The sequence below is a fragment of the Macaca mulatta genome, chromosome 7 (genome assembly GCF_049350105.2).
Source record: "Macaca mulatta isolate MMU2019108-1 chromosome 7, T2T-MMU8v2.0, whole genome shotgun sequence".
Classification (NCBI taxonomy): domain Eukaryota; kingdom Metazoa; phylum Chordata; class Mammalia; order Primates; family Cercopithecidae; genus Macaca; species Macaca mulatta.
The window spans coordinates 132,071,701-132,080,866 of NC_133412.1; the positions used below are offsets into that span (position 1 = coordinate 132,071,701).

A 9,166-nucleotide genomic window follows, 5' to 3' on the forward strand; every position below is an offset into this window, starting at 1 on the left:
AGAGAACAACTGTCTCCCTCTTTCTCTGGTTATTTCTATTCAACATGTGAAATCCTGCTTGTCTGGGGCACACAGGTAGATCAAGCCCACATGGGACATGGCCAATAGGATGTAAATAGAAGTGTAGGAAACTTCAGGGCAGTGTCCTTAAAGGGAAAACTAGTGGCCTTCTCCATTCTTTTCTTCTTTCTGCTGGCTTTGCTGTGGATATGTGGGATGCAGCTCTAACAGCCATTTTGGAGCATGAGTCAGAAACTGCATGCTGAGAGTGGTCAAACAACAAGCTGGGGAGCCTAGATCTCTGATGATCGTGAAGCTGCCGATCACCGACAGATGGCCTATGCAGACTTTTAAGTGAGAGAGAAATAAAATTCTATGTTGTTTAAGCCATGGTTACTTTGAGGTTCCTGTCATCTGCAATTAAATCCAATCCTAATTAATATATCTACTAAATCATTTTTATTGGCTAACCCAAAGTTCAAAGTCATGAAAATTGGCAGATCATGTCTTTTTCACTACTTACTATTCTTGCTGAGTTTTCTTTGTAACTTTTCAAATCAGCTTTTAGGGGGACTTATGAACGGGACTTTTTAGATAAGCAAGGACATTACTTTTACTTTGTAAACAGACTTATACCGTATTCAGCTTCAGAATTCCATCTTACTGTGGCAACCAACTTCCCATTGACAGCATCTATACATCAGCATCTCTGAAATGCTCAACAGAGTTAGGTCTGTGCTGCCAAACAGCGTTCATGTTGCTCCCAGTGGAGGATGCTGCCTTTATTACCATGGGTGGGACCACTTTACATTTGCATATTTATCTCGTTGATATTTACCGTTTGTTCAAGTCAGTACCCACAGTTCCCCCTCCAGTGCCGCTTGACCTGGCTCTTATGACATATGCATCCAATGCCTTGTAGTTTCTTGTTCTTGCTTTTCAGCATTATTTTAATTTCTTTGTCTTGGTTCCCTCCTCAACAGTCAGTGGATGAGCAACAGTTCAGGAAAAGAGAATCATTATCTACCCTCTCTGACAGAGCTCAGCTTACTCTGTGAATTGGGATTTTTGTATTAAAAAAGCTGAAGAGATTTTTGATTAGATGGATTTTTCTGGGAATTTTCCATGAGGAGTCAGCAGCCTGTGGTTATGTTCTGCACCTATTAAAAATGGAGTTGTAAAACTGATGTGTATGTAATCTCTTTTCAGGTTTCCACGGCAACAGTGGCAGCAATTCAGTGAGTAGCTTTTCCATTCTTCCTTCAAGACTTTCAGCCTGTAGAATTGTTTCAGAAAAAGACAAGCTGTTCTTCCTTTAAAAAATAATATATGCATTTAGATTCATTCTGATGAGACAGTTATGATTCTAGGAATACTGCCAGGATGGGAGTCCAAAAAGTAAGCGGTTTTACTATTAACAAGCTGTGTGACTTTGGGCAAGTCAGTTATCCTCTATAAAACTCAATTTCCTCATCTATAAACTATGAACAAAAACAGCATCTACACAACAGGGTTGTGGGAAGACTAAATAAAAAAGATGTAGATGAACTGGTTAGCACAATTCATGGGTTATGGTAATTATTAATAAGTATCCTGAATCAACATTTAGCCAGTTGTAATATCATGTTAGGTTGTACACCTTCAATATGAACATAGTAGATATGATCCTTTAAATATCAGCAGCTGTGCACATGCCTTATCAAGTGTGATATTGGCAATTTGTGTTTTCTCTTTTTTTCTAACTGGGGGTTTGTATCTTTATGTTTAAAGGGAATAATTTGTAAACAACATGTATTGGGCTTTTATGTTTTTTCATCCAGTAAGAAAAGCTTTGTCTTTAACTGGAGTGTTTGCTCTATTTACATTTAATGTAATTATTGATATGATTGGGCATAAGTCCACTTGTTTTCTGTTTGTTCCTTTTGTTCTTTCTTTTGTCCTTCTTTCCTGTCTTATTTTAGCTTAACAAACTACAAGTTAGTAGATGATGCTTGGAAGATGGTGTAGTAGGAATCACTAGGAATCCTCATCTACACAGTTGCATTAGAATCTGTATCTATTTTGGTGCAGATTCTGTGGAAGGCTTGCAACTTTTAGGTGAATGCTGGGAAGGTAATGTACACAGTTATGTAGCCACCATCACAATGAGGTCATAGAACATTTCTATTGCCCTGAAATGTTCTCTCTTGCATGTTTGCAGTCAATTCCCTCCTGCCACTCCCAGGTCCCGGTAAGTACTGGCCTGTTTCTGTCATTTTAGTCTTTGCCTATTTAATAATATCATATAGAGTAGGCCATTCATATCCAGATTCTTCATCTGCAGAGTTGACCAACTGTGGATTGAAAATATGGGAGAAAAAACAACAAAATTAGCAATAAAAATAATATAAATGAAAATACAGTATTAACAGCTATTTACATAGCACTTATATTCTATTAGGTATTATAAGTAATCTAGAGATGATTTAAAGTATATGGGAGGATGTCCATAGGTTATATGAAAATGCTAGGCAATTTTATATAAGGGAGTCAAGCATCCATGGATTTTGGTATTTTGGGGGGGTCCTGGAAACAATCCCCTATGGATACTGAGGGGCAACTGTACATGGAATTGAACAGAAGAGTCTTTTCTGTTTGGCTTCTTTCATTTGCTTAGCATTATGCCTCTGAGATGCATCTGTATTCTGACATGTGTCAGTAGTTACTTTTATTATATTGCTGAGTAATATGCTGGTATATGTGTGTGCATATACACATATATGTGTATAAACATAGCTCAATTTATCCACTCACCAGTTGACGGTTATTTGGTTCCAGTTTGAGGCTATTAGGAATAAAGCTATTGTGAACAATCATGTACAAGTCTTAATGTGGAATATATGTTTTAATTTGGGGGGATAAATACCTAGGAGTGAGATTGTTAGGTTTTATGGCAAGTTTATTTAAATTGTGTAGAAAACCACAAATTGTTTTCCAAAGTAGTTGTACTTTTATATTTCCAGTGTAAGTTCTAGTTGCTCCACATCTTCACACACATTTGATGTTGTCAGTCTTTCTATTTCCACTGTTGGTATTGGCTTTATTGCTTTTATATGTTTGTTTCAGTTTTTAAGTAATTTCTTTTATGCTTACAATATGCATCTTTAACTTATCGCTGTCTACTTTAAAGTAATATACAACTTCACATGTAAAAACTATAAAACATGATGCTTCCACCTTTCCCATTCTTTGCTTCATTATTGTCGTACTTTTTACTTCTGTTACAAACTCCACAATATATTGTTACTATTTTTGCTTTAAACAGTCAATTATGTTTTAAGGAGGTGAAAAATGAAGAAAATGGCTTTTAAATTTGCCCACTCACATTTTTAGCAATTATAGTGGTTTTCAATCTTTTGTGTAATTTCAGATTTCCATCTCCTATAATTTTTCTTCTCTTTGAAGAACTACCTTTAATATTTTTTATAGCACGAATCTGTTGATGATAATTCTATCAACTATTGCTTGTCTGAAAAAGACTTTATTTCACCTTTCAGCTCAAAGGTGTTTTTACTGAATGAATAATTCTGATTTGGCAGCTCTCTTTCTCTTCCCTCCTCCCCTTCCTAACTGCCATTACTTTAAATATCTGTCTCTATTCTCTTCTGGCTTGCAATGTTTCTGAAGAGAAGTCAGCTGTCATTCTTGTCTCTGTTCCTTGGAATATATGTCTTTTTTTCTCTGGGTTCTTTTAAGATTTTAGTTTTATAACTGATTTTCAGAGATTTTATTATAATGTCACTTGAAATAGTATCCTTTACATTTATTTCACTTGGGTCCTGTTGATCTTCTTAGAACTATGGATTTACAGTTCTTATCAAATATAAAACATTTTGGCAATACTTTGTTCAAACATTTTTCTTTTCTGACCCCTCTTCTCCTTCTGGGAATACAGTTACAAGCAGTTAAATCGTGTAATATTGTCACACAGGCTCTATTTTTTTCAGTCATTTTCCCTCTCTGTGCTTCATTTTGGATAATTTCTATTGCTGTGTCTTCAGGTTCACTGATCTTTTCCTTTGTAATTAATCTGTTAATCCCAACAGGTTTTTCTCTATCATCTACTTGAACATATGGAACATATTTAAAATAACCATTTGAATGTCCTTATTTAATGGTTCCATCGTGTATGTCATTTCTGGAGCTGATTTTATTGGCTGATTTTTCTTTTGGTCATGCATCATCTTTTCCAACTTGTTTACATGCCTGACAGTTTGGGATTGGATCCTGTGCCTTGTGAATTTTAGATTTTTGGTTGCTAAATTTTGTTACTTTTCTTTAAATAGTGTTGGATTTTCTTCTGCTGTATATTTAAATTATGTGAAATCAGCTGGATGCTTTCAAACTGTGCTTTTGAAATTTTTTGCATAGGTTTAGAGTACCTTAATTTAGCTGATGTTAGCCGCACTATTGAGGCTTCTGAAAGTTCTGTCTGATATCCATCTGTCAGGAAGTCTTTCCACTCTGGTTTGTGGAAACAGCAACAATTTCCAGCCTTGTATGAGCTCGGGAAATTGTTCTGCCCGCTTCTACGCAGTGGTTTGTTTCCTAACCTCAGATAGTTTCCTATAAGTACTCATCAAAAGTCTTAAGTGAATCTTTCTGCAGATTTCTGAATTTTTTTTCTCTATGTAGATTACTCCTCTCTAATATTCTAACCCACAAATTCTAACCATGTTGGTCTCCTGAAACTCCAATTTCTGCCTCCTAAACTTGGTAAAATTTTAGGCTCTATCTGGGTTCTCTCCCCCTGCACTGCATCCTGGAACTGCTGCCAGGTTATGAGCTGGTGCAATTGCAGGACTCATCTTGATTTGCTCTTTTCTGGGATTGTATCCCTGTGATACCTGTTGTCTAATTTCTGAAAATTATTATTTCATATATTTTGCTTGGTTTTCTAATAGTTCTTGGCCAGAAGGTAAATCTGGTCCCTATTATTTCCTCATGACTGGAGAGTAAATGTCATTGTCAGTTTTGTTTGTTTCTTTCTTTTAAATTTGAGCCATTCTATTAGGTGTGTATTAGTATTTTATTGTGGTTTTTAATGTGCATTTCTCTGAAAACTATGTTGAGCATCTTCTCATATGCTCATTTGTCATTATTATATCTCTTTTGATAAAGTATGTCTTCAAAGTTTTCACCTAGTTTTAAAATTCTTAAATTGTAAAAGTTCTTTATATATTCTAACTAGAAGGCTTTTATCAGGCATTTGCTTTGCAAGTTTTTTCTCCCAGTCTTTGGTATGACTTTTCACTTTTTCTAGCAGTGATTGTTAAAGAGCAAAATACTTAAAATTTGCTAAAGTTTAATATATCAATTTTTTTCTTTTATAAGATTCATGCTTTTGTAGTTTATCTAAGAACTCTTTGCTTAAACCTAGGTCAAAAAGCTTTGCTCCTGTGTTTTCTTCAAGAGATTTTATAAATTAGTTTCTACGTTTACATCTATGATTCATTTCAAGTTAATTTTTGTGTATAATCTGAAATAAGCATCAAGGTTTATTTTTCCCATAGAGATATTAGTTGTGCCCATCAGTTGTTATAAAGGCTATCTTTACATTGTTGAGTTATTTTGACAATTTGTCAAAAGTCAGAATATCTCATTTTCCCATTCACTCTCATGCCTGCCTGCTTTTCTCTTTTTCTCCTTAGCCCTCACTTCTCTGCATTCATCTGTCCCTCCATCCATCCATTTATCTATTCATCCATCTACTCACCACTCACCCATCCATTCACCCACCTGCCTATCTTCCCTCTTGGTCTAGAAAAAGTTGAAATCTTCACATCAGAATGCTCAGCTTTTAAAGACAGAAAACCTTTAACCCTGATATTTCCATAACCGGTAGAGGGAGTAGATCATGTGACTTATAACATCTATCATGTGTTTAAAAAAACACCCAGATAATTTTACTGGGTGGTTGCTTAAGCCCCTAAACAGTAGTTTCCTTTTATCGAGAAACTTTAAAAATATTAAAATGTCATACTATAGCCTAAAAGTCAAAAAGATGGAAGTCAAGACTATTATTATTCAATGCAAAATGATGCCAAATGAATTTAGACTTATGGAGTGATCTGGAGAGGGAAAGTCCATGTGAAATCCATATAGTTTTATAATTACCTTTTGGAAAAGTACTTCCTCTGAGACAGTTTGAAATTTTCTATAAAAACCTTTTTGACAGTTTGAACGATCATTATTTTAAAAAATTGCTATACTTCACTAGCATTCATTTTTCTCTGAAGCTTTACTGCCCTTAATTGCGCATTAAACTCTATCAACTTTAAGTATCAAAAGGAGAAGGGGGAAAACACTCATCTGGAGTTTGTTTCTGTTGGAGGCAAGATTTCTAATTGCACTTGGTTGTACTCTTGCTAACTCTATTGTTCATTCAAAGGTTTTCTGTTTATAAAATAAACATAATATTGTTCATTCAAAGGTTTTCTGTTTATAAAATAAACATAATGCCGGGCGCGGTGGCTCAAGCCTGTAATCCCGGCACTTTGGGAGGCCGAGACGGGTGGATCACGAGGTCAGGAGATCGAGACCATCCTGGCTAACCCGGTGAAACCCCGTCTCTACTAAAAATACAAAAAACTAGCCAGGCGAGGTGGCGGGCACCTGTAGTCCCAGCTACTCGGGAGGCTGAGGTGTAAACCCAGGAGGCGGAGCTTGCAGTGAGCTGAGATCTGGCCACTGCAATCCAGCCTGGGCGACAGAGCGAGACTCCGCCTAAAAAACAAACAAACAAACAAACAAACAAACAAAACACATAATATTAGAATATTGTGTCTAGCCTTTTATTTGAAGGAGTTTGTAGTTTGAAAAATACCAATTTTTTGCCCATTATCTTATTGAACCTCATAACATTCATCCATTCATTAGAAAAATATTTATTGAGTGTCAATATTCTACTAGGCACTGAAGATACAATGGTGAAAAAGATGATTTTAAATGTTATTTATTTGAGGATGTTTGCTAAATGTATATCTCTAGCCTGTATATCTTCTCTTGAAATTCTGAGTTCTGAACATGTTCACCATTTACTGTTGGATTTCTAATATGTATTTCAAAATTAGTTTATAGGTCTAAAACCAAACTCTTCATCCTTGCCTTCACCATTATTCTCTCCTAATCTTTCCATCTGTTCATTTGTTCAGGCTACAGCCTGGGAGACATTGCTAATTCTCTCTCCTCCCCACTACGCATTCAGTCTATCAGGAGATCTTGGAATCAAAGTTTGTGTGCACACTGCCACTGCCATCACACCGCCCAAATCACCCTCATTTCTTGGCTGGATCACTGCTCTAACCTCACACTGCTTCCAGCAAAGCTCACCTTCAATCTTTTCTTCTCATAGCAGCCACAGTAGAACCAGCCAGTCTTTTTATCTCAGTCAGAATGAAACCAAAAGTCTGTATTATGATCTATTCATTCTGTCCTCTTCATTTCCTCCACCTGTGCACCAGCCATACTGCCCTTGGAACAACCAAACAGGGCCTTTTCCCTTGGGGGTTCCCACTTTCTGGAATACCCCAGCTCCAGGTCTTGCTTCTTCACTTTCTTCAAGTCCTGTTAAAATGTTATGTACTCAGTGGCCTTCCCTGGCCACCCTGTATAAATTTAACCACCTACCCTGTATGATCCCATTTAATTCCCATATCTATTTCTTCAAAACACCGATTGCCACTGGACATGTTACAAAGTGATTTGCTTATTTGCTTATTTCAAGGCTTATTTGCTTATTTCCAGGCCTGACTTCTCTATCTAAAAACAAGGACTGCATCTCCTTACTTTACTTACTAATGTATCCCCAGGGCACAGGACAGTATCTAGTACTGAGAAGTCACTAAACAATATTTGTTAAATGAATTCATAAAGAAATAAAAGTTTCTTACCCTCGTAATTTTTATACTCTAACTGGGGGAGACAGGCAACAAACAAAAAAGCAGGGTTTAGGGAAGAAATTAGAACTTGGTGATGTGACAGGGAGCAGCTAGGTGTTGGTGGCAGACACTTTAGATAGGATACTTCTATGAGAGGAGACGCTTAAAGCAGGATCTGAATAACAGGAAAAAGCCAGCCTTGCAGCATTTTCATTTTATGGATCAGAAAACTGAAGCTACAAGAAACCATGTGCTTTTTGCATCTGTTGAATAGTAGAAGTGAGTTTATAAACCTAAACTCTGACCACTATCTGTTCTTTCGTGTTAAACTTCAAAGCCTTTCACAACTAAAATGACTAAAATGCAATACTTATTTAAAAAAAAAAAAAAAGCCAGAAAAACCATCCAGCCTATCTCTCTGCTAACTTTAGGGCAAGAGTCACCACCCAGTCTAGGCTGATTGGCAGCTGGCCGCAAGCAGACAGTTGGAAAATATATTTAGTTTTTCCTGTTTCATTTTATGCTTAACCTTTGTGTTTTAAAACTAGTGAACATGGAGCTCAGCCCTAGAAAAAAAGAAAGTCCGCAATTGTTCTCATTCAGACAGCTACTTCTTAAAAGTCATTTCTCTTAATTCCATGAAATACTCCCAGAGGAGTGACCTCCTTAGGTTGCACAGTGCTGAGCTTGTCTTCGTGTTTCTGGAATGCTGCTCCAGGATTTCTTTTTCAAATGGTCAAGTCATGCTGGTTGTTTTCAAGTCCTCAGAGCACTGTCAGTTTTTTCTCCCCCCCTTTTCAAACACAGAGAGCAATGCAAGACTGAATCCTCCTCGGTTTCATTCCTAATTCCTGCAGCAAATGGTAATCCTGCCTTGGGACACTGAGGCTCCCCTTTGCTTTGCAAATAGTCTGTGAGCCTTTAGGAAAGCATGATTGATAACACGGTTTTAAAAAAAGGAAAAGGAAAAAAATACCTACTGAGATGACTAGGCTTGAGGCCTCGTTTGGAATGCACCCAACAGTACAAAACCTTGAAAAGCAGAAGCAAAAATTCAAACATTTGCCGACCCCAGTGCTTAGTAATTTACCACCTTACTACCTCATGTTTTCTTTCTCTAGTTTTCATTTTTATATGCATGACTTAAGTAATTCCTAGGCTTATTTCCAATGATACAATGCAGAAAACAGGCTGGGAGAGAATCAGGCAAGGAACACACAATTCCTAGTGTAAGAAATGAGTTTCAG

At 36.6% G+C, this 9,166-nt stretch overlaps 1 long non-coding RNA gene across 1 annotated transcript; it reads right to left on the reverse strand.

Moving 5' to 3' along the window:
- Window positions 1–436: 436 nt before the first annotated feature.
- LOC144330264 (uncharacterized) lies at window positions 437–8,258 on the reverse strand. The gene is made up of 2 exons (XR_013396286.1): window positions 7,372–8,258; window positions 437–2,333 (listed from the first exon to the last, which is right to left on the reverse strand). It is a non-coding gene; the product is annotated as an uncharacterized LOC144330264 (long non-coding RNA).
- Window positions 8,259–9,166: the final 908 nt, after the last annotated feature.